Here is a 26961-nt window from a genome sequence, read left to right as displayed (position 1 = left end):
ATACTGAGAGCCAGGAGTTCACATCAAAACTTCCACATCCAGCCCAACATTACAGGGTTCATTTTGGTTTTTTCCCTTTCAATATTTGCAGCTCTTATCTCTGATAGTAAGAAACTGCCTCTCATTACCCTTGATATACTTTCTCATTGGAATAACCTGTTTCCCACCCTTCTGAGGACACCTCCCTCACCTCCTGGTTCTGAGGGTGCTGGTCTCATCTCCCGCCTGGATGTCCTCCTCACCCACCTAATGGCTTTAGGCCTGAACTGTTCTGGAAGAAATGAGATAGAGAAAAAGGAACTGGCCTTTCCTTAAATGTAGATTTTTTTGTCAGAATTAAAATGTTACTTGACTCTCCCCCACCTCGCTTGTTTGTCTGGGAGCTGAGCTGCCCAGGGGTTCAGCCGGATAAATGGGTGGCACGGGTCTGGGAGGTGGAACACCTGAGTTCGAGGCACAGCTCTGCTTCTAAGGGGCTGGATGCTCTTAGAGGAGTAATCTGACCTCTCCGTGCCCTAGCTCTCTTGTCTGCAAAATGAATAGTCTGGACCAAATCTGAAGTAAAAAAAATTGGTGTCCATGGGCCACAATCGGTTAAGTGGTTGAGTCATCCTTGGGAGTTAGCTTTCAGAAAAAATCAAATTTAAATTTCTTCAGATGGCGGCTGTGCACGCCAGTTAGCTACAGGTGGGCCACAGCTTGGATGATTTCCAGTTTCACACATCTCCTTCCAGCCCAAGCATGCTATGGCTTTATTCCTTAGGCTCTGATGAATCAGGCTTGCCCAACTCTAACCCTTCTTGGCTAATGACAGCGTTTCTACCACAAAGAGCGAAACAGCCTATAGACTTCCAATAAGGGCCCTGCTATTATTTAGGATATGATTTTATCTCCTCTAACAGACTACAGAGAATGAAGGCTCAACAAGGTAGTTTGTCTCTCCTATTTAACAGTCCAGGTGTAAGTAGTCCAGGGTGGACTGGTGACCCCATGGTGTCTGGGCCTTAAGCTTCTTCTGGTTGCTGTTCTGCTTGGTGAAGATGGCTCATTGCTACCACCTACATAATTAGGGGAGGGCCCTCTTCCACTTACCGGTGTGACCCAGAAGTTGCATACCTCATTTCCACTCACATCACATTGGCAGAACTTAGTCACATAGCACATACTATATAGCCAAATGGGAGGTTGAGAAACAAACCTTTGTTTTTGGGAGCCGTGTACTCAGACGAAACTGGGGTGTTCTATTATGTTGAGAGAGGGAGAGAGGACAGAATGGATACTGGGGGAAAATTAGCAGCTTTCACCACAGTATCTGTTAAAAATATTCTCCTCCTCCCACTGTCTGGAATATCCTCTGTCACATGTCCTTTTACTTCCTTATGCTATCTGATGATCAGCCAGTTAAGAATTCATTTAGATTCTGCTATCATTTCCCAGGGCTATCCGTTATTCATCCCTTTGGTAAAAAAAAATAGAAGTAATCAGCTTCCAGAAGCAGCCAGTCAGGGAAATTTCAAAATTAGGACAGAGTGGGAGGTGGAAGAAATACGTTTGGACAAATGAGACAGTTGGAGGAAGGGTTGGCAAAGATTGGCAATCCTGTAGGGAGCCAAGAGGCCAAATGGAAAGAGTGGGACCTAGAAAAGTCAGTGCTGGTAAAAGAGAAGTGGGAAATGGGAGAGGGGCTGGGTGGGAACCAGATGTGAGCTTCCTCTGCATTACCTCTTTGCTCCATTTTTCTACTCTGACTCAGTGGATTCTTAATCTACCACAATGGGGCTGTCAGAAGAGCTGGATTCGATTCCGAACTCTGGACCGTGTAACACTGGGAAAACCACATCTCTTCTAAGGCCCCCATCTTCCTCTGTAAAATGGGCATAATCTTCCTACCATACTTCTTTTCCCAGAACCATTGTAAAATACAAATGCAATATCGGATACAAGAACTTTCTGGGTAAAGTGTAATAGACACCTGGTATTATTGGTTGAAATGATGGAGCTCCCTGTGTTCTGTGTGGAGCTGTTCTAGGCCTGGGCCAGCCCAAGGGCTCTGATTTAATTAAGAGAGGCTTAGTGGTCTGGACCGATGGGGGACTGATGGGGGTCAGCCCTGATTCAGAGGTCATTCCTTTGGCAAATAGGGTCTGGGGGAGATGACATAGTCTGGGGGGTTAGCCCCTATTTGGCAGGTCCAGGACCTGGGCTATTAGACACCTATCTGGAAAGGAGGAGGGGGAGATGGGCATGTCTCAGGTGTATGGTCAGAGAGAAGCATGTTAGGCTGGGCTCCTGTAGCTGTGGTGGGATCTCCAGTGCTTTCTCTGATGAGCTCAGAGTCTCTTTAAGGAAGTCTTAGCCCAGGACGTTTGAGAGAAACCCAAGAACCATGACTGGAACTGGTTTGATCTTGGATTGCAGTGAGCCAAATACCATACCACTGAATTTCTCTCCTTTTGACCTGATTTGAGCTGGTGAACTCCTATTCAAATTGTCCCGCTTTCAGCTGCGAAAATCTTCTGAGTGGAAAGAGGAGACATTTTCTCCGGTTTAGGGATCATTTAAGTATGCAATTAACATGAGGACATTCAGCTGTGAGCCAGGAAATGCGCTTCACTCATGATCTCAAACAGAGCCTGTGAGCCTCATGTTCTGTGAGAAGCTTTGCCCGTGTCCTTTTTTGGGGAGGAGATGACACATTGCCTTATCTTTTCTGGGGATAACATGAGGGGCCAGTGTCTTAGGGATACATCTTGTCTTATTTCAAATTGCAACTTGGAGAATCAGATGTTAGTTTTATACTACTTCCCTCAGAATTAACAGCTTTCATTAAAAAAATATAACAAACTGTGTTAAGAATAACCAAGACAATTCATTGAAGGTTTTTCTTTCTTGCCTTGAAGTAATGATCTGCCCCAACTTAAAAAAAATCACGCATAATCATTGCAATATTTCGTGGTGTTTTAAATCCAGACTCTGTCTACCCAAAACAGAGTGATCAAATGATTTTAACCTCTTGAAATGGAAAAGAACCTCTAAGGAAAAAGTACCAGGCTTTCTACAGCTTCTGGGCCGTAGACTCTGTGGGAACGACCCAGTGAATTTTTATTCCCGCAGTTTGCCCTGAGCAAGGAGTCAAAGAGAAGACGTCTTCTCACCTCTGCCTACCTCTGCCGTCGGCCTTAGTTGCCAAGTAAGTGGCAACTCATTCCAGTATCTCCTGTGAATACCGGTAAGCTGAGCCCGCATTCCCCATTTGTATTGTTTGACCTCTACACATTTACCAAGGACTTTCTCGTGACCACACTGCCTCCTTTCCTCCTTGAGGGATTTCATTTTATTCTTTCTCACAAAAGCTCAGAGCCATGCTGGCTGCGGCTGCTATGGCCTTCCCGGCAGCACTCTCCGCCTGGCCTCCCAGGGCTTCCCCACCACAGAGGGTCCCCACCCCCATCAAGATGTCACAGCCTATGTGCTGCTCAGGCTGAGTGACTGGAGTCACGATAGCCCCTCAGTCCTGGGTCTTTATAAAGAACCTAGTCAGTGTGTTGTCCTCTTTCTCCCCCAGCAGGATTCATCTCTGTAAACTACATCCTCTGAAGAAGGGAAAAGCCCAATTGTTCCCTCTAAATTGCCTAAATGACTTGAAGGGCTTGGATTTTTAGTAGCTTCCAGAAACAAAAAGGGCTTTTTAACTGGACAGACCATTTCCTCCAGCGAAATCTCACTGGCTGGCCTTTGTTTACTATTAAGCAACATAGGGCCGCCGCTCTGTGGCTCACAGTCAAAGAATCACTACAGGAAATTCGCTTCCGGGTTATTATTGGACTTATAAGGTCTACTTCTGGTTTGTTATTTCTTTTCCTTCTGTGTTCCTTAACAACCATAAGGAAGGTTACAGAAAACTTTATATGATCATCCTCACCCCAATGTGAAATTGACTGCTCCCTCTTTTTGCACCCCCATGGTTATGATGTACCTGTAATTTTTATTTATTTGTTTGTTTATTCTTTTGGCTGCATTGGGTGTTCGTTGCTGCACGTGGTCTTTCTCTAGTTGTGGCGAGTGGGGGCTACTCTTCATTGTGGAGCATGGTCTCTAGGCACACGGGCTTCAGTAGCTGTGGCACGTGGGCTCAGTGGTTGTGGCTCGAGGGCTTGTTGCTCCGCGGCATGTGGGATCTTCCCGGACCAGGGCTCGAACTCGTGTCCCCTGCAGTGGCGGGTGGATTCTCAACCACTGTGCCACCAGGGAAGTCCCTACATTCCATTTTAACCAAGGGCAATAAATTGTGGAGAAGTGACAAGATGAAGGAAAAGGGTTTGGGCTTCTAGGCGTAGTAAATTGTGGGATGCTAAGTATACGGGGGAAACATGGAAGACAAGGGTTATCTAGTAAGGTTTAGTTTATGCAGACTCATCTGGGTGCTGTCTCTACCTCTGGTGATAAAGGTTGTTCTTTCCTTCCGGGTATGAGAGAGGAGGACACCTTCACAAGTCAAGTTAAGCTTTTAGGCAGATGGGGGATGGACAGAGAGCTTTTCCTGTGTCTGCTTTTTCTCAACTGCCTTCAGCTCAAAAGAATCCTTCTGCCAAAGTGGCATATTTTGGGGTGGCATATTGTGATCCCTTTCATGTTTTTGGTAGAATTTGGATGTAGTAGAGATGGCTCATTTCCTAATCCAACATCCATCCTCTCCCTCTTGTGGTGGCACGATTGCCTAGAATAAAGACAGACAGCATCTTCTAGTCTCTTGCAAAAAGGTGTGGCCATGTGTGAAAATAGCTTGGGTTCCTGAGGACTTTTAGGTGCAGCTCTGGACTGCCAACCCCTAGGCTCTTCTGAAACAGAGAGAATCTTCTATCTTGTTTATGCTGTTGTATTTTTGGCATTTTATTACTTGCAGCCACACCTAATTGTAACAGGTATATTGGTTTAACATTTGCGTTTCCAAGGGAAAGATTGGGAGTAGAAACCTAAATCTAGCTGGGATGATCACAGAAAACCATGCCAGTTAGAGGTGTTCTGAATCTTATGACAGCCTCAGCTGAGGTTATTTTCTTTGGTAATTTATTTCATATTTATCCACTTACCAATGTGGATCATGTCCCCTCTTTCCTTCTTAGCCTTTGGATTAGAAATATTAATAACAAATTAGTATATTAAATGTTGACATATTGATGTGTCCTATTAGGCTGAAAATAGCTGTGCACTGACAACTGGCAACAAAGAAGTCTGATATACCCATCTTAGTATTTTTCACTCTTAAGCATAAGAAAAGAGCAAGCAATTCCTTTTTTTTTTTTTTAAGGTTTTCCCCTTTTATATTTATGTCATCGGAAGCATTTTCTGTTTCCTGGTGTCCTTAACAGGATTTGAATTTCTTTACTGCCTAGTCTAATTTAGCTCACATGAATAAGAATTTCTTGACAATGGTAGGTTTCCTTATTTTGTGAACTAGTTGTTTCCTATATAGACTGGTTGTCTAAACTATGTTTCACTTACCTTAACCATAAAGGAACAAGGAAATTCTGTTGTTTTTCAAGGAGTGGTGGCTATGGTGACGTGCAGACAGTGTGGAGGGGGCAGTCTGTGAGCTATACCTCTAGATGAACAGGTTTGTGAGCCATGGCTCTACGAGAAAATGCTTTCCCTTCAGTTTTAAGTGAGTAATATGTTTTTTCCCCCCATTACGCTCAGACAATCATGAAGTTAGGAACTTTCTCAATCTAATTGGAGTCATGAAACATTAAAATAAGAACTTTTACCTCTGCATGCCCCTGCCCCAAAAGCAGATTGGGTCATCAGGTTGGCCGTTTTGGGAATTGTTATTGTTAATCTCTCTTTTGTCTGTTCAGTTCATACACCCCAGCTACAGAAGCTGAGACGGTGGAGGAGCCAGGCCCTCCTCCCTTCCAGCAGGAAGGAGGTTGGCACATGTGACAGACTTTCCAGGAGGAGGGAGGCGAGGCCAGTGTGGTTGGTCTGGAGTGAGGTAGGGGGTGTGGACTGAGACCCGTGGTGTACACGTTCATGGACTTGGAAGAGAGCTGGAATTCTGTCCCATGGGACTTTAATTATATATGTAGTTTTAAAAGCAAAAATGGAATAATTCTGTACCCATAATCATTTGTGACTTATTCTTTGAAATTATCTATACCTGTGTTTTGGGTCCATAGTCTTTCTGATGCACGAGTGTCCTTACTTAGGTAGCCCTAACCTGTTTCCTGCTCCCTTACTGCCTTTGTAAGAGAGAGAACTAGTCTAGCTTTTCCTACCAATATAAAACAAATTAGGAAAAAGAAAAGCTGCCACTTTCCTGTGTATGCATCTATGAAAGTAGTTCCCCTGGAACTGAGTAAAAACCCACAAATGGGCATTTTCCTGATAGGAAAAGATTCTTTTTTGTTTCTGGCCTGTCTCCTGCCTTCTTTGAAGCCCAGACAGAGGATAAAATTGAATTTGTACACAGTATATTTTTTTTAATTTTTACTTTTGGATACGTTGGGTCTTCGTTGCTGCGCGCTGGCTTTCTCTAGTTGTGGCGAGCGGGGGCTACTCTTCAGTAGTTGTGGCTCGCAGGCTCAGTAGTTGTGGCTTGCGGGCTCTGGAGCGCAGGCTCAGTAGTTATGGTGCACGGGCTTAGTTGCTCTGTGCATGTGGGATCTTCCCGGACCAGGGCTCGAACCCATGTCCCCTGAATTGGCAGGCGGATTCTTAACCACTGCACCACCAGGGAAGTCCTGTACACAGTATTAATACCGTTAGTTAAATTGTAACACCTTAAAATAACATTATCTATCTGCTCTTATTTTCTTCAGAATCACACGTAACTCGGTATTTAGTCAGAGTGATACTCTGATTTCTCTGCGAAATTAATATGCCCCTCTGCCCTTCAGCTGGTATATCAGTGGGGCATTTGGGGAGATAGTCTGTTTGCTTTGCATCACTAGGCTCTTTTTTTTGTCATTGTCACTATTGTCAGTTGATAATCACCAAAAGGGACACAGGGATTATGGCATGTGCCAGCCTGGGACATGAGTTGCTTTCAGAGTTTCAGCACTGAGAATCTCAATATCCAGTCCTGACTAGTCAAACTTCATAGGCTCAAGTGAAAAAGACAGTGTTTTGAGAGGCAAGTGCAGCAAAAATGACTGGCGTAGTTTGGGTGGTACTTGATGGCAGGTTTACCCAAGACAAAGCAAACAAACAAAATAAGCCAGGGATGCTTTTTAATAGGTGGGTGATTTCCCAGGGTTTTCACAGGTGTCAGAGAAGAGAAATTCTTTTCAGGTGTGTTTGTGCGTTGGAAAGCTTTGCTTGGTTGATAGTGAGAAAAAGACACCTCCACATTCTCACACACACAGTCTGAGGGGAAAAACCACTCACAATCCCCACCCAGCTGGAATTCCCCACTTGATCCACTTTTTGGTGAAACCTGAGATCTGAGATGGGACAGCTGTTTCCAGCTGTAGTCTCAGGAGCCCAGTACGTTCTGTGATTGGTGTGGACTTGTTGGGGCAGGCGGGGCGTGGCCACATGCACTGCAGATTCAGCCCAGGTTGCGATTTAGAGGATTTGGGAGCAGTATTCTTGGCAGGTGTTTTCCTGAATTATCATAAGGAAAAAAACCCATCAAATCAATACAAAGAGGTTTTTGCTTTTAGTGCATTTTCTTTATATAAAACCTAAGCTTCCTGGTTGTCTGTCCCATGTGGAAGGAGTAAGACATTTGAAATATATTTTATTAAAGCAATCTGAGGCCCAGAAAGAGGACAAGAAACCTGCCATTTGTAAGATTCAGAATCTCGGGAAGCAGTAATTCCCAAGTGGGCGCTCTTGGGTGCAGAATCTGAATGGATGGATGGAAGCCAGAGTGTGGATTTTCTCCACTGAATGGCTTCCAAAAATGCAGAAGACTCTACTTAGTCGGGATAACTTAGAAGCAACGCCCAATAACAGGAAACTCACCACTAGAAAAATCCAGGGAGTTTTCACTTGAACACTCTAATGGATTCTTGAACAATTTAATGGATTTGTACTCCCAGGAGACTCTAAAGAAATGGGACGTTTGGGCCCCTGGAACTCCTGTGTGTGAGGCTGAAATGAGGAGCAGCTTTGGTTCCTTACGTCTTTGGTTCCAGGGCACTGGGTGCTGGCTGTGCAATCCCTGCCTCAGAGGGAATTAGATGAGGGTCCCTGTGCTGCTGCAGGAGCCTAGGGTGCCCGCACTGACCCCCAGAGCTGGGGCCGGACAGCAAGTGGCAGGCGGACACAGTTCAGCCCGAGATGAGATGGAAGGCCCCGGGCAGCCCTTGTGCAGCATTTGTTGCCAGGGCTTTCAATTCTGTAGTCCCTTCTCTGAAAAAGAAACCTTTTCTAGAAATGTTTACTTTTAGGAAGTAAACTTAGGGTGGCGAGACATGTTTCCAAGCCTACAAAGAAAAGCCTCATCCAGTGATACAGGACTATTTACCTGGTTTGTCATTCAGAGTTTGGTCTCATTTGGTCCTAGATAATGAAAACATATTTCAGATATTCTAAGATTTGAGGAACCTAATGAAATAGTAGAGTTTACTAGTGTTTTTGTGCTCTTAAAAAGGAATAGTGACCAGACAGAGAACAGACTTGTGGTTGCCAGGGGAGAGAGGGTGGGATGGAAAAAAAAAAAAAAAGAGAGTGGTAATTTCAATTATCCCATATTATGGGCCCAGGAGTCATTCTGGATGTGTAGTTTTTTAGATTGCTCTATCTAGGCTTGGGAAATAATCTCCTAATTTGTTCATTTGTAAACTTATTAACTGTGCTTTGCTGGACATCTGTTTAAACTATTATAACTTCTTTTCCTTGAATGCTGTTTTCCCAGTGAAGCATGTGTAGTTGTCTGTTAAAGACAGTGTTGTGAACTTTGGACAGTTTCTGAAGGTGCAGAAAATGTGAGTTTAGACAGGAGACAGCCTAGCATAGTGGTCAGCAGCATGGCTTCTGGAACCAGAGCGTCAAATCCCTGGCTCCTCTAACTAACTAGCCCTGACCTTTGAGAAGTTACTTAATTTCTCTGTGACTCAGTTTCACTACCTATCAAATGGGGTGGGGGACGTGGTGGCCACTAGGAAGTGCTTTGCAAACCTCCAGCTGCAGAAAGCATAACGGACCAAGGGCCCCAGCCACTGTGCTCTGACATCCGTCACCGAGGTTCCCGAGGCCAGGGGCCCACGGCTGCTCCTGGCCTACTGAGCGTGGCAGGGTTATGGGGCAGACCCAATCCTGGGCCACATGGAGCTCCTTTGTTTGCCACTTTGAACTAAGGTCTCTTTGATGGCTTTGCCTAACCCACCCTTTGTGATGGTTCCAGCCAATGTTCTCTGCGTTTCCTCTCTGGGCTCAGACTTATATTGTGGTCTGAGGTCTCTCCCGGCCTGGCCTGGCTCCCAGCCTTCCTCCCAAAGTGAGGTGGGGACTGGTTGGCCTCCAAGCTATGTGCCAAGTTCAGGGCACCTCCCTGCTCTGGTGTTGGCACCCACAGGGCTGGTAGAAGCCTGGGTGATCCACTCAGAGAGGGGGACCCTCTCAGTGGGGCGCCTCTGCTCTCTTTTCTGCTGAGTGGACACTGCCTGGCTCCCCAGCCCTCACTGTTTCCTCTCCAGCAACACCGTTTCTCACTTCCTTTGCTCTTTTTTTTTTGTTTGTTTTGTTTTGTTTTTTTTTTTTTTGCAGTACGCGGGCCCCTCACCGCTGCGGCCTCTCCCGCCGCGGAGCACAGGCTCCGGACGCGCAGGCTCAGCAGCCACGGCCCACAGGCCCAGCCGCTCCACGGCACGCGGGACCTTCCCAGACCGGGGCACGAACCCATGTCCCCCGCACTGGCAGGCGGACTCCCAACCACTGCGCCACCAGGGAAGCCCCCTTTGCTCTTTTTGTCTAATCATCTTCTGTTTCCCCACTGCTTTATGGCCTTTATACAGAGAGCCAGAGAAAACCAGAATGCTCCTTCTCTTCTGATAAACCTCCAAAAGTTGTATTTCTAGTTATTCTTCAGGCTGTTTCTCTCTCTCTCTTTTTTTTTTGGATTTTGATCTATATATATATTTTTAAATTTTTATTGAAATATAGTTGATTTACAGTGTTGTGTTTCAGGTGTACAGCAAAGTGATTCAGTTATACATATATATATGTGTGTGTGTGTGTGTGTGTGTGTGTGGTACGCGGGCCTCTCACTGTTGTGGCCTCTCCCGTTGCGGAGCACAGGTTCCGGACACGCAGGCTCAGCGGCCATGGCTCATGGGCCCAGCCGCTCCGCGGCATGTGGGATCTTCCTGGACCGGGGCATGAACCCGTGTCCCCTGCATCGGCAGGTGGACTCTCAACCACTGCGCCACCAGGGAAGCCCTATATATATTCTTTTTTTACATTCTCTTGCATTATCAGGTATTACTGGATATTGCACATAGTTCCTCTGCTATACAGAGGGCTATCTATTGTTGGCTATCTATTTTATATATAGTAGTGTGTGTATTTTAATCCCCAAATCCTAATTTATTCCTCCTCCCTTTCCCCTCCCCCCACCCTGGGCTGTTTCTCTTTTTAATTGTTTGGTTTATTTTTGCCTCTTTATCGCTACTGCTTGCTTTCTTTGAACTATCAGGATCTGCGATAGTCTTGTTGCTTGAATTCTGGAGGGTTGAAATCCGGATAACTGAGGTGATATGAGTGAATTATGTAAGAGTAGAAACTAATGGAGCAAATGAACAATTTCATTGTTATCTGGGTGATGCAGAGAATCTTTTAAGCTCAAAACAAAATGTCCTGGATGCTTGGAATAGAATCTGGATATTTAAATCTTATGTGTTAGGACCAGATTCATATGAGATTTTTGATACCAGTAATACATGAATTGATATACATTTCCCTAAAATCCAGAAAATAATAATTTCAAAATACTATGTGGACATCAGTTAGTTCTTATGAAAGATAACTTTGTAATGAATTTGCTCCCCCCTTAAAATAGCAGCCTTCTATGTGCATTAAACTTCATAATACTGATGCAAGTTACCAGTGGCAACACTATAATCACAAATACTGCTTATACAATTAAACTTCAGGTCTCAGTAAAATCATAGGATCATTGCACTAAATGAATTTTGAAAGATTATTGGACCCAACACTTTGCAAAGGCAAGTTGTCCCAACAAGATCAAAATCAAACTTATTTCAAAATTTCTGGAAGATGTTTGCATAACTTGACGCAAAATGTAAATTCTTATTTAACAAAAAATGCAAACTGAGTTATTTAAAGAGTGGTCGTATTAATCTTGTCCATATAATGGTTGGTTTGTGACATATTTGATGCTTAATGAGATATAATATAACATGAAGTCTACAGTAATTTTAATTTTGAGAGTCTTTTGGAATTAGTTTTTTTTTCCCTAGTGGTTATGAGATTTTTCAAAGCTTTGCAGTCTGGGGGTTCCCTGGTGGCGCAGTGGTTAAGAATCTGCCTGCCAATGCAGGGGACACGGATTCGATCCCCAGACCGGGAAGATCCCACATGCCACGGAGCAACTAAGCCCGTGCACTACAACTACTGAGCATGCGCTCTAGAGCCCGCGAGCCACAACTACTGAAGCCCATGTGCTAGAGCCCGTGCTCTGCAATGAGAAGCCGCTGCAATGACAAGCCCGTGCACCGCAAGGAAGAGTAGCCCCCGCTCGCCGCAACTAGAGGAAAGCCGACGCTCAGCAACGAAGACCCAATGCAGCCAAAAATACAAATACATTTATTTTTTAAAAAAGGCTTTACAGTCTGGATTTAGGATAAACTCATGAGGCATGGCATATGGTAGAGGCAGAGGCTGGGATTTTGAATCAGAACACCTGGATTCAAGTGTGTTTCCCTGCCATTTAGTCCCTTGGGAAAGTCATCTAGCTTCTCAGAATTTAGATTCCTCATCTGTAAAATTTTAATACTATATGGGAATGAATTTTTTTGGCCAGATTTTTCTGTGGCTTGAAGGCATATTATATAAAAAAGAGCTTTGTAACAAGTTCCTGTTACTATTTGCGTGAGGAAGACAATGTTCATATAATTTGTCACTCATAAGGAGAAACCTCGGGTTTGTTTTTAATTACATTCAATTATGAGGTGCTCAATTCCAACAGAAGTTGATCTTTTTTTGGGAGGGTAGGGCACATCAGTCATTCTGCTCTTACAAGTGATCCTTAATCAAGGAAAAAAAAATCATAAAGGGGGACTTATGCATATTATATTCCTGGTAGGTGAGGCTCAGCCTCTCTTCCCATGATGCCATCAACAGCAGCAATGCCAAGCACTCGGTGACCCTGTTACTGAAACATTGTGCTCGTTATCTCACTGACTGCTGCCAACAAACCTGCAGAATTGTGAGTCATTATCTCGATTGCAGGCAATGTAACTAATGCCAAAAAGATAGGGAACTTTGCCAAACCTCATTATTAGTAAGTCACAGAAGAAAAATTTGAATGTAGAGATTTGAGTTCCAGAATCTATGCTCTTAACACTTATAACTGCCTTTGAGATCACAAGTCACTGGGTTTAGGAATATTGTCATCATGGGTATCTCTCTTTTCCAAGAACTCCTGGGAATATCAAGAAGGTCAGTGCCCTTTGGCTGGGCCAGTTCTGCTCTAAAAATGCAAAATTCTTCTTGCTGTTGTTCTACTGGGTGAATGGCATGAATTTCTGTGGACTTTACTTGACATTGTAGAGGAGGGAAAAACTTTTCCTCTACCCTCTTAGGTTTAGTCTATGAGACCTGCGAATTAAATTGATAAACAGCATCTTCACAGGAGAAAAGCTATACAGATTTTACTGATGTAAATAATTTTGCCTGTATGAGGAACTTCACAGAAAAAAATTGAAAACCCCAAAGAAGCAGTTAGACTTGGAGTCTTATATACCTAGCTTAGTAGGAGAAAGGGAGGGAGAGAAAAGGCATTCAGGGGAAAACAAATGAAGTTTTGGAAAGATAAAGGGACCCTTAGGAGACTAGATGGAGGTATGCTAGTCTTGCAACAATGTCTGTTTGGGTGTGATTAGATTAGAGTTCTTCTCAGAGAGGGGATTTATGACAATTGAGTTCTTTTGGGAGGCTCTGCTTTTTGGTAGATAAGGGATTTCAGGGACTCAAAAGCCTTCAGTGCAAAATAATTTTTATGCCCAAATGGGATGGTATATTGTGATCCCTTTTAGTATGTTTGACTGAGAATGAAGTTCTTAAGTTACCTAATAAAGTGATATTTAGAGTTATTATCATTTGGTGCAATCTATGAAGACGATCTTATTCACTTTGTAGCTGGTAAGCAAATTCCTTGTAGGGAGGACTTCATCTTTGTGGAGGCAATGCATGAAGCACCCTTGGGGACAGAAGGTTGGCCTCCAGGCTGGAGAGGCTGGCTGGCTGGAGGCCCTGCTGCCTGTGGTGTGTGCTTGGGAAGGTCACATGGTGTGAGCAAGGACCTCTGCAAAGGGCAGACTCTGAGAGATCAGGGGAGAGGAGGAAAACCTGTGCAATACCACAAGTCTGGACAGTGCATGATGAACGCTTTCCCTGGGACCCCTCAAATTATCACGTTTATATCAGTACATTTATATGCCCAGAAACTTGTACTGGATCTTTTGAGGAAACCAATGAAGACAGTGGTATCCAGGTCACCAGCACCCACAATCAGAGAATTGGCAATACAGGTACCAAGAGGAAGTAAAAAATGGGGGCAGTAAACATGTCAAACAGAAAAATACATCCTTTTGAGCAAAAACTAAATATTAAAAAAAAAATAATAAACCACCCATGTGATGGTTCATTTTGTGTGTCAGGTTGACTGGACTAAGGGATACCCTGATACTTGCTAAAACGTTATTTCTGGGTGTGTCTGTGAGGTAGTCTTGGGAAGAGATGAGCATTTGAATCAGTAGACTGAGTGAAGGAGATCACCCTCACCAGTGTGGGTGGGCAGCCAATCCTTGGGGTCCAATAGAATAACAAGGCAGAGGAAAGGCAAATTTGCTCTCTGTTTTTGAGCTGTGACATCCTTCCTCTCCTGCCCTTGGACATTGGAGCTCTTGGTTCTCAGGCCTTTGGACTTAGACTGAATTATATCACTGGCTTTTCTGGTTCTCCTGTTTGCAGACAGCATATGATGGGATTTCTTAACCTCTAGGACCACAAAGTAAATCTCTTATATCTGCATATATCCTATTGGTTCTGTTTCTCTGGAAAACTCTGACTAATAAAATGCAGTAGGCCATATAATATACCTTAATATATTACAAAAGGAACAGTATCATCCAGACTATGTTATCTGACCATAATTGTCAATAACTTAGAAACCAGTAACAGAAGAATAGCTTAAACATCTCATATGTTGGAAACCAAATATTATTAAAGAAATCTTAGCTTTAAAAAAACTCATAAATTTAAAAAGAAGCCCAAATTAAGAAATATTTGGAACTGAGTGACATGAGAGGTGAGGCAGTTACAGATGGGAACCCTCATGGCTGAAGTCAGGTTGACCTAAACTTCTGAGGTGCAGGAAGGCCAGAATTGTCATAGTTGTCTGGACACTAGAATCAGCCTGCTGTTAGAAAATTCCGCAAATTTTTTTGTGGTGTCTTTAGGATTTTCTATACATAGTATCATGTCATCTGCAAACAGTGACAGTTTTACATCTTCCTTTCCCATTTGGATTCCTTTTATTTATTTTTCTTGTCTGATTTCTGTGGCTAGGACTTTCAATATTATGTTGAGTAAAAGTGGCAAGAGTGGGCATTCTTGTCTTGCTCCTGATCTTAGAGGAAATGCTTTCAGTTTTTCACTATTGAATATGATGTTAGCTGTGAGTTTATCCCATATGGCCTTTACTATGTTGAGGTATGTTCCCTCTATGACCACTTTGTGGAGAATTTTTATTTTAAATGGATGTTGACTCTGTAATGGCCTGTATGGGAAAAGAATCTTAAAAAAAAGTGGATATATGTATATGTATAACCTATTCACTTTGCTGTACACATGAAACTAACACAACATTGTAAATCAACTATACTCGAATAAAATTTTTTTAAAATGTATGTTGAGTTTTGTCAGAAGCTTTTCCTGGACTTCCCTGGTGGCGCAGTGATTTAGAATCCGCCTGCCAATGCAGGGGACATGGGTTTGAGCCCTGGTCCACATGCCATGGAGCAATTAAGCCCATGTGCCACAACTACTGAGCCTGTGCCCTAGAGCCTGCGAGCCACAACTATCGAGCCCGTTTGCTGCAACTGCTGAAGCCCGCATGCCTAGAGCTCGTGCTCCGCAGCAAGAGAAGCCATCGCAATGAGAAACCCACACACCACAATGAAGAGTAGATCCCACTCACCACAACTAGAGAAAACCTGAGTGTAGAAACAAAGACCCAACACAGACAAAAATAAATAAATAAAATGTTAAAAAATAAAAAAAAAGCTTTTCCCGCATCTATTGGGATAGTCATATGAATATTATTCTTCAGTTTGTAAATGTGGTATATCCCATTGATTGATTTGTGGCTATTGATCCATCCTTGCATCCCTGGGATGAATCCCACTTGGTCATGGTGTATGATTCTTTTAATGTACTGTTGAATTTAGTTTTTAATATTTTGCTTAAGATTTTTGCATTTATGTTCATCAGTGATATTGGCCTGTGATTTTCTTTTTTTGTGGTGTCTTTGTCTGGTTTTGGTATCAGGGTGATGCTGGCCTCGTACAATGAGTTCAGAAGCATTTATTCTTCTTCATTTGTTTGGGATAGTTTGAGAAGGATAGGTGTTAACTCTTCTTTAAACATTTGGTAGAATTCAACTGTGAAGGTGTCTGATTCTGGACTTTGTTCCTTGGGAGTTTTAGTACTGATTTAATTTTGTTACTGATAATCAGTTTGTTCATATTTTCTATTTCTTCCTGATTTAGTCATGGGACGTTGTAGATTTCTAGGAATTTATCCATTCCTTGTAGATTGTCCATTTTAATGGTGTGTAATTGTTCATAGTAATGTCTTATAATCCTTTGTATTTCTGTGGTGTTGGTTGTTACTTCTCTTTCATTTATGATTTTATTACCTGGGCCCTCTCTCTCTCTCTCTTTTTTTAATGAGTCTGGATAAAGGTTTATCAATTTTGTTTATCTTTTCAAAGAATAAGCTCTGCATTTCATTAATCTTTTCTATTGTTCTTTAGTCTCTATTTCATTTATTTCTGCTCTGATCTTTATGATTTCTTCTACTAACTTTGGGTTTTGTTTATCCTCCTTTTTCTATTTCTTTTAGGTTTAAGGTTAGATTTTTTTTTTTTTTTTTTGCAGTACGTGGGCCTCTCACTGTTGTGGCCTCTCCCGTTGTGGAGCACAGGCTCCAGACGCGCAGGCTCAGTGGCCATGGCTCACGGGCCCAGCCACTCCGTGGCATGTGGGATCCTCCCGGACTGAGGCACAAACCCGTGTCCCTGCATCAGCAGGCGGACTCTCAACCACTGCGCCACCAGGGAAGCCCAAGGTTAGATTTTTTACTTGAGATTTTTCTTGTTTCCTGAGGTAGGCTTGTATCACAATAAACCTCCCTCTTAGAATTGCTTTCGCTGCATCCCATATATTTTTGGATTGTGTGTTTCCGTTTTCATTTGTTTCCAGATATTTTTTTGATTTCCTCTTTGTTTTCTTCAGTGACACATTGGTTGTTTAGTAGCATATTGTTTAACTTCCACGTGTTTGTGTTTTTTTGCAGTTTTTTCCTTGTAGTTCATTTCTAGTCTCATACTGTTGTTGGTGGAAACTATATTTGATATGATTTTAGTATTTTTAAATTTATTGAGACTTGTTTTGTTGCTTAGCATGCAACCTATCCTGGAGAATGTTACGTGTGCACTTGGAAAGAATGTATTCTGCTACTTTTGGATGGAATATTCTATATATAGCTATTAAGTCTTTTGGTCTAATGTATCATTTAAGACCAGTGTTTCCTTATTGATTTTCTTTCTGGATGATTTGTCCACTGATGTAGGTGGGATATTAAAGTCCCCTAAGATTATTGTGTTACTGTTACTTTCTCCCTTTATGTTGGATAATATTTGCTTTATATATTTAGGTGCTCTTATGTTGTTGCCTATATACGTACAATTATTATATCTTCTTGTTGGATTGATCCTTTTGTCATTATATAATGTCCTTCTTTGTCTCTTGTTACAGTCTTTGTTTTAAAGTCTATTTTGTCTGATATAAGTATTGCTACCCAGCTTTCTTTTTGTTTTCATTTGCATGGAATCCCTTTTTCCATCCCCTCACTTTCAGTCTGTGTGTGTCTTTAGATCTGAAGTGAGCCTCCTGTAGGCAGCATATATATGGGTCTTGTTTTTGTAGCCATTCAGGCACTCTGTGTCTTTTGATTGGAGAATTTAGTCCATTTACATTTAAAGTAATTATTGGTAGGTATGTATTTATTGCCATTTCGTTAATTGTTTTCTGATTGTTTTTGTAGTTATTTTTCCTTTCTTCCTCTTTTGTTCTCTTCCCTAGTAATTTGATGACTATCTTTAGTGTTATGTTTGGATTCCTTTCTCTTTTTTGTGTGTGTTTCTATTACAGATGTTTGGTTTTGGTTACCATGAGGCTTATGTATAGCAATATACACATATATACGTGATTATTTTAAGTTGATGATCTCTTTTTTGTTGTTTATAGCAGCTTTATTCATCATGACAAAAAAATTGGAAACAACTAAGACATCCTTCAATAAGTGAATGGATAAACACATTGTGGTACATATATACGATGAAATACTATTCAGCAATAAAATCTAATGAGTCTTCAAGCCATGAAAAGACTTGAGGGAATCTTAAATACATATTGTTATGTGAAAGAAACCAGTCTGAAAAAGCTACAATACTATATGATTCCAACCATATGACATTCTGGAAAAGGCAAAACTGGAGACAGTAAAAAGATCATTGGTAGCCAAGGGCTGGGGAGGGAGGGAGGGAGGAAAGGACAAATAGATGAAGCACGGGGATTTTTCAGGGCAGTGAAATTATTTTTTATGATATTATAATGGTGAATATACAACATTATGCATTTTTCAAACCTAATAGACTGTACAACACAAAGAATGAACTCTAATGTAAACTATGAACTTTAGTTAAAAATAATGTATCAATACTGGCTTATCAATTGTAAAAAGAAAAAAAGGTGAATTGTGAAGCATTTTTTTTTTAAATTTAATTTATTTTTTATATAGCAGGTTCTTATTAGTTATCTATTTTATACATATTAGTGTATATATGTCAATCCCAATCTCCCAATTCTTCCCACCCACCCCCTGACTGTCCCCCCTTGGTGTCCATACATTTGTTCTCTACATCTCTGTCTCTATTTCTGCCTTGCAAACTGGTTCATCTGTACTATTTTTCTAGATTTCACATATATGCGTTAATATATGATATTTATTTTTTTGACTTACTTCACTCTGTATGACAGTCTCTAGGTCCACCCATGTCTCTACAAATGACCCAATTTCATGCCTTTTCATGGCTAATATTCCACCGTATATATGTGCCACATCTTCTTTATCCATTCATCTATTAATGGGCATTTAGGTTGCTTCCATGATCTGGTTATTGTAAATAGTGCTGCAATAAACACTGGGGTGCATGTTTCTTTTTGAATTATGGTTTTCTCTGGGTATATTCCCAGTAGTGGGATTGCTGGGTCATATGGTAAGTCTATTTTTAGTTTTTTAAGGAACCTCCATACTGTTCTCCATAATGGCTGTATCAATTTACATTCCCACCAACAGTGCAAGAGGGTACCCTTTTCTCCACACCCTCTCCAGCATTTGTTGTTTGTAGATTTTCTGATGATGGCCATTCTGACTGGTGTGAGGTGATACCTCACTGTAGTTTTGATTTACATTTCTCTGATAATTAGTGATATGATTAGTGACATTCATGTGCCTCTTGGCCATCTGTATGTCTTCTTTGGAGAAATGTCTATTTAGGTCTTCTGCCCGTTTTTTGATTGGATTGTTTTTTTTTTTTAATATTGAGCTGTATGAGCTGTTTATGTATTTTGGAGATTAACCTTTTGTCTGTTGATACATTTGCAAATATTTTCTCCCATTCTGAGGGTTGTCTTTTCATCATGTTTATAGTTTCCTTTGCTGTGCAAAAGCTATTAAGTTTTGTTAGGTCCCATTTGTTTATTTTTGTTTTTATTTCCATTACTCTAGGAGGTGGGTTAAAAAAGATCTTGTTGTGATTTATGTCAAAGAGTGTTCTTCCTGTGTTTTCCTCTAAGAGTTTTATAGTGTCCAGTTTTACATTTAGGTCTCTAATCCATTTTGGGTTTATTTTTGTGTATGGTGTTAGGGAGTGTTCTAATTTCATTCTTTTATATGTAGCTGTCCAGTTTTCCCAGCACCACTTATTGAAGAGGCTGACTTTTCTCCATTGTATACTGTTGCCTCCTTTGTCATAGATTAGTTGATCATAGGTGCATGGGTTTATCTCTGGGCTTTCTATCCTGTTTCATTGATCTATATTTCTTTTGTTGTGCCAGTACCACATTGTCTTGATTACTGTAGCTTTGTATTGCAGTCTTAAGTCTGGAAGTCTGATTCTTCTGGCTCCACTTTTTTCCCTCAAGATTGCTTTGGCTATTTGGGGTCTTTTGGGTCTCCATACAAATTTTAAGATTTTTTGTTCTAGTTCTGTAAAAAATGCCATTGGTAATTTGATAGGGATTGCATTGAATCTGTAGATTGCTTTGGGTGGTATAGTCATTTTGACAATATTGATTCTTCCAATCCAAGAACATGGTATATCTCTCCATCTGTTTGTGTCACCTTTGATTTCTTCCATCAGTGTCTTATCATTTTCTGAGTACAGGTCTTTTACCTCCTTAGGTAGGTTTATTCCTAGGTTTTTATTTTGCAGTGGTGAATGGGATTGTTTCCCTAATTTCTCTTTCTGATCATTCGTTGTTAGTATATAGGAATGCAAGAGATTTCTGTGCATTAATTTTGTATCCTGCAACTTTATACCAAATTCACTGATTAGCTCTAGTAATTTTCTGGTGCCATCTTTAGGATTTTCTATGTATAGTATCATGTCATCTGCAAACAGTGACAGTTTTACTTCTTCTTTTCCAATTTGTATTCCTTTTATTTCTTTTTCTTCTCTGATTGCCGTGGCTTGGACTTCCAAAACTATGTTGAATAATAGTGGTGAGAGTGGACATCCTTGTCTTGTTCCTGATCTTAGAGGAAATGCTTTCAGTTTTTCGCCATTGTAAATGATGTTTGCTGTGGGTTTGTTGTATATGGCCTTTATTATGTTGAAGTAGGTTCCCTCTATGCCTACTTTCTGGAGAATTTTTGTCCTAAATGGGTGTTGAATTTTGTCAAAAGCTTTTTCTGTATCTATTAAGATGATCATATGGTTTTTATTCTTCAGTTTGTTAGTATTTTGTATCACATTGATTGATTTGCATATATTGAAGGATCCTTGCATCCCTGGGATAAATCCCACTTGATCATGGTGTATGATCCTTTTAATGTATTGTTGGATTCTGTTTGCCAGTATTTTGTTGAGGATTTTTGCATCTACATTCATCAGTGATATTGGTCTGTAATTTTCTTTTTTTGTAGTATCTTTGTCTGGTTTTGGTATCAGGGTGATGGTGGCCTTGTAGAATGAGTTTGGGAGTGTTCCTTCCTCTGCAATTTTTTGGAAGAGTTTCAGAAGGATTAGTGTTAGCTATTCTCTAAACGTTTGATAGAATTCACCTGTGAAGCCATCTGGTCCTGGACTTTTGTTGTTGGAATTTTTTTAATCTTTTCTGACCACAGTGCTATGAGATTAGAAATAAATTACAGGGAAAAAAACATAAAAAACACAAATACATGGAGACTAAACGATATGTTACAAAATAACCAAGAGATCACTGAAGAAATCAAAGAGGAAATCAAAAAATACCTAGAGGGACTTCCCTGGTGGCTCAGTGGTTAAGAATCTGCCTTCCAATGCAGGGGACATGGGTTCAAGCCCTGGTCTGGGAAGATCCCACATGCCATGGAGCAACTAAGCCCGTGCACCACAGCTACTGAGCCTGTGCTCTAGAGCCCGCAAGCCACAACTACTGAAGCCCGCATGCCTAGAGCCCTTGCTCCGCAACAGCAGAAGCCACTGCAGTGAGATGTCCATGCACCGCAATGAAGAGCAGCCCCTGCTCGCCACAACTAGAGATAGCCAGCGCATAGCAATGAAGACCCAGTGCAACCGTAAATAAATAAATAAATAAATTTATAAAATAAAAAATACCTAGAGACAAATGACAATGAAAACATGATCATCCAAAACCTATGGGATGCAGCAAGAGCTGTTCTAAGTGGGAAGTTTATAGCAGTACAATCCTACCTCAAGAGACAAGAAAAATCTCAAATAAGCAATCAAAACTTACACCTAAAGGAACTAGAGAAAGAAGAAAAAACAAAACCCAAAGTTAGAAGAAGGAAAGAAATCATAAAGATCAGAGCAGAAATAAATGAAATAGAAACAAAGAAAGCAATAGCAAAGATCAATAAAACTAAAAGCTGGTTCTTTGAGAAGATAAACAAAATTAATAAACCTTTAGCCAGATTCATCATGAAAAAGAGGGAGAGGACTCAAATCAATAAAATTAGATATGAAGAAGGAGAAGTTACAACAGACACTGCAGAAATACAAAGCATCCTAAGAGACTACTACAAGCAACTCTATGCCAATTAAATGGACAACCTGGAAGAAATGGACAAATTCTTAGAAAGGTATAACCTTCCAAGACTGAACCAGGAAGAAATAGAAAATATGAACAGACCAATCACAAGTAATGAAATGGAAACTGAGTTGATGATCTCTTAAGTTCAAACACATTCTAACAACATTGCAATTGTATCTGTCTCCCATGCTTAATATTTTTGACATCATTCTTTACATCCTTTTGTTCTGCATATCTCTTAACTACTTATTGTGGATAGAGGTGATTTTACTACTTTTGTCTTTTAACCTTCCTACCAGCTTTATAAGTGGTTGACCTACTACCTTTACTGCATGTTAGCCTTTATCAATGAGATTTTTCTTTTCATAATTTTCATATTTCTAGTTGTGGTCTTGTCTTTTCCAGTTAGAGAACTCCCTTTAACTTTTTTTGTAAAGCTGATTTAGTGGTGCTGAACTCTTTTAGCTTTTCCTTGTCTATAAAACTCTATCACTCCTTACAATCTGAGTAGATTGCCAGGTAGAGCATTCTTGGTTTTACGTTTTTTCTTCTCATCACTTTAAATGTATTGTGCCACTCCCTTCGCGCCTGCTAAGTTTCTGCTGAAAAGTCACATGGTAGTCTTATGGGAGTTCCTTTATATGTAACTAGTTGCTTTTCCCTTGCTGCTTTTAAGATTCTTTACCTTTAATTTTTGCCATTTTAATTGCAATGTATCTTGGTGTGGATATCTTTGAGTTCAGCTTATTTGGGACTGTCTGTGCTTCCTGGATCTGGACTTCTGTTTCCTTTCCCAGATTAGGGAAGTTTTCACCTGTTATTTGTTTAAATAACTTTTCTGCCCCTCTCTCTCTCTTTTTTCCTTCTGGGATCCCTATAATGCAAATGTCAGTACACTTGATGTTGTCCCAGAGGTCTCTTCAACTATCTTCATTTTTTTTTTAATTAATTAATTTATTTCTGGCTGCATTGGGTCTTCGTTGCTGTGCGCAGGCTTTTCTCTAGTTGCAGTGAGAGGGGGCCATTCTTTGTTGCTGTGTGCGGGCTTCTCACTGTGGTGGCTTCTCTAGTTGCAGAGCATGGGGTCTAAGCACCCAGGCTTCAGTAGCTGTGGCTCGCGGGCTCTAGAGCACAGGCTCTGTAGTTGTGGCGCATGGACTTAGTTGCTCTGCAGCATGTGGGATCTTCCCAGACCAGGGCTTGAACCCATGTCCCATGCATTGGCAGGTGGATTGTTAACTACTGTGCCACCAGGGAAGCCCTATCCTCATTTTTAAAAATTATTTTTTCTTTTTTCTGTTCACCTTGAGTGATTCCACTACTCTGTCTTCCAGTTCACTGATCTGTTCCTCTGAATCATCCAATCTACTGAATCTGTTTTTCTTTCTGGTATATTTTTAATTTTAGTTACTGTATTCTTAAGCTCTGTTTAGTTTTTCTTTTTAGTTTCAAACTCTTAGTTAAACTTCTCACTGTATTCATTCTTTCTTTTCCTGAGTTTGTTGAACATCTTTATGATCATTACCTTGATCTCTTTATTGGGTAGATTACTTTGCTTAGTTCTTTTTCTGGGGCTTTTTCTTGTTCCTTTTTTTTGGGAACACACTCCTCTATCACCATTCATTCATTCATTCATTTATTCATTCATTTATTTATTTATGGCTGCCTTGGGTCGTTGTTGCTGTGCATGGGCTTTCTCTAGTTGTGGCGAGCAGGGGCTACTCTTTGTTGCGGTGTGCGGGTTTCTCACTGCGGTGGCTTCTCTTGTTGCGGAGCACAGGCTTTAAGGTGTGTGGGCTTCAGTAGTTGTGGCTTGTGGGCTCTAGAGCGCAGGCTCAGTAGTTGTGGTGCACGGGTTTAGTTGCTCCGCAGCATGTGGGATCTAGTTCCCAGACCAGGGCTCTAACCCACGTCCCCTGCATTGGCAGGTGGATTCTTAACCACCATGCCACCAGGGAAGCCCCTGTCACCACATGTTGCCTATTTCTCTGTTTTTATTTCTACGTGTTCGGCGGATCAGTTACATTTCCTGATCCTAGGCCAATGTCCTTATGTAGGAGACATCCTATGGGGCCCAGCAGCACACTCCCTTCAGGTCACCAGATTAATATGCTCTAGGGTTGCCCCCTATGTTGGCTGCATGGGCCCATCTGTTATGGTGTGGCTGACTACTGTTAGTGCCCTGGTAGGCAGGGCTGGCGCCTGGTCTGGTTGGCTGCCAGGCCCTGCCTCATACAAAAGCTGCTGGCCTGCTGGTGGGGCAGGGTCATGGCATTGCTGGCTGCACATCTCAGGGAGCCCTGGGGTTGGTGCTGGCCTATTGGTGGACAGGGCTGGGTCCAGGGGCAAGTGGGTTTCCAGGACAGGTGCTGACCAGCTGGTGGGCAGATAAGCCTTGATGCTAATAGGCTGGAGAGGACTCCAAAAGGCACTTTCCAGGACCCGTGTCCTTGTCATAGAACAGGCTTGTCAAAATGGCTGCTGTCAGTATTTATGTCCCTAAGGGGAGTCCGATTTGCCTCCCGCTGCTCTAGGAAGCCCTCCAAGATGAGCAAGTGGGTCTGATCAGGCTCCTTTCAGATTACTGCCTCTGTGTTGGGCCTCTGAGCATGTGAGATTTTGCATGAGCCCTTTAAAAGTGGAGTTTGTTTCCTATAGCCCTCTGGCTCTCCCAAAAGTAAGCCCATCTGGCCTTCAGAGCCAGTGGTTCTGGGGACTTGTCTTCCTGGCGCAGGACCCTGGGTTGGGGAGCCCAATGCAGGAGCTCAAGACCCTTACTCCTTTGGGAAAACCTCTGCAATTGTGATTGTCCTTCTGTTTGTGGATTGCCTATCTAGGGATGTGGACCTTGACTATACTGCATCTCCACCCCTCCTACCAATATCATTGTGGTTCCTTCTTTATATCTTTGGTTGTAGAAGATCTTTTCTGCTAGTCTTCAGGTTGCTTTCATCAATAGTTGCTCTGTAAATAGTTGTAATTTTGGTGCACCCATGGGAGGAGGTGAGCTCAGGGTCTTCCTACTCTGCCATTTCATCTGAAGCTAGCAAACTTTTAACCTTCATTTAGGCTCCATGCAGAAATGGAAGATCTAGTTCTGATTGGAGCCAGTCATGTTCTTTCCTTCCCTGGATAAATCCTTCTTCTGGAGTGTACAATTTGATATAGAGATTCTTCTTCTGGAGACTACAACTTGACATAGTTGGATTGCCACCCAATTTAATACTCTGCCTCTCAAATGTAGAAATGAATCAATTGCTCAGAAAGGTTTACAGTTGCTTCATATGACTACCAGTCATACAATTGGCATGATTATATGATTACATGACAGTGAAAGAACTGGTAAAACTCAGAACTTACTGTTGCAGGTTTTAAATGTTTGCAACCTAAAATCAAAACCATAAAATTAAAGAGCATTTAAGATAATTAAATATATACCTTAAGTAGTACTAACAAGATAGAGCCCATACGTATTTTAGTTACCAAAGTTTAAAAAAATTTATGGGGAGATGTAAGTAGAAATCACCCAGTGTTTCATTTCTAGTGACTCCCTCTTCCTCCTTGTTACTTAGTTTTCTTTACTCCAGGGTGGCTTCTGGATTTACACAGCATTTTATTCTGTTCAGCAGCCGCTCGGATTTGATTGTGCAATCAGTACTCTGCCTTCATTTTTCTTCTGTCAGTAAACTACCTCTGGAGCAAAAAAATTGGGTCACAAATGCTTATCTGTAAAGCTGACAGCATATCACATCCTTCACGCAACGTTACAGAGATCAACCGTGTCAGAGCCCCAGCATCATCATGTGACTGCTGTTCTTATTTCTTTGTTTACCAAGAAATGGCTTAATTTCCCCATGGGCGGCTTTAACCCTTGAATGGAAATTGCCACAGCCTTAAAAAGGAGGGAATGTGCAGTGGAAGGATGCACATTGCTCACTCACCACTGTTCTCCCCTAAAGTGGTCAGCAGAACCATTCAATGCCAAGCAATCTAGGAAATTTCTTCACAGCCCCCCGACAGCTGACTGGCTTGGACTGACTTCCTAACTGGGCATCCACTTAATAAACAGCGTTTTAACAAGTCCAGTGCTGATGGGGAGGCAGACCAGAAACTGTGAATATCTCTGTTTTTTCAAAGGGCAAATCTAAGAACTAGAGTCCTTGTTCAATCTAAAAGAGCCCATTCAGATTTTAATCTTTAAGTAGAGAATAAATATTATCATGAAGTTTTGTTCTGGGTTCAACCTCACAAATTTCCCCTCACCAAGGATGCCCCAGCTGAGTGCGTAACCTGGTAACAGCCTTCCATAGAGTGTCATTCCTCTGTGGCCATCCACTTGGTGGCAAGACTATTGCTTGGGACCTCTTCTAGCATGGAGGGGAAAGATTTCTCTTTGGAATAGATTTGTGTCCTAGATATTGATCTGCCTTCCTTGTCCATAATGTTTCTGCCTTACCATCATGGTGACTTCGCTATGCACCACATTGCTTCTGATCAAGAAGCTCATTTCACAGCACAAGAATTTCAGTAGAGGGCTAGTGCCCACAGAATCCACTGGTTTTTACCACATACTCCCTTGCTTAGCAGCTGCTGGCTTAATAAGACAGTGACATGGCCTCATGAAGGCCCTGTTAGGCTACCAGTTAGGAGAGACACTCTGAAAGCATGGGGTTTTATTTTACAGGATGAAGAAACCAACATATGTGTGCCTCTCCTATAGGCATGGGTCCAAGAGTCGAGGTTGGAGTTAAGAGTAGCTTCCTTACCCTATTATGGCTAATAATCTACTTATGGGAGTCTTGCTTCCCATCCCTGCCATTTTGAGCTCTGCTGGTTTGGAGGTGTTGGTTCCTAATGGACAAATGTTTCAATTGAATTGGAAGCTAAGACTGCCAACTATTTCTTTTGGTTTATTAAAGCCATTGAACCAACATGCAACCACCACCACTACCACCACCACAAATAAAAACAAAGGGGAGTGGGAAGGAAGAAGAGAGAGAGAAAAAGGCTCTGGGAATTCAGACCCTTCAGGAATAAAGATTTGGGTCACCTCACCAGGTAAAGAATTGTGACCAGCTGAGGTTCTTACTGAGAGCAAAGAAAAGATGAAATGGGTAGTGGAAGATGGAAGAAGATTATAAATATATCTTTGCGATTAGTTATAGGAATG

This window comes from Lagenorhynchus albirostris, chromosome 3 (genome assembly GCF_949774975.1).
Source record: "Lagenorhynchus albirostris chromosome 3, mLagAlb1.1, whole genome shotgun sequence".
In the NCBI taxonomy this organism is placed as follows: Eukaryota; Metazoa; Chordata; class Mammalia; order Artiodactyla; family Delphinidae; genus Lagenorhynchus; species Lagenorhynchus albirostris.
Note: the sequence above shows the minus strand (reverse complement) of the source record.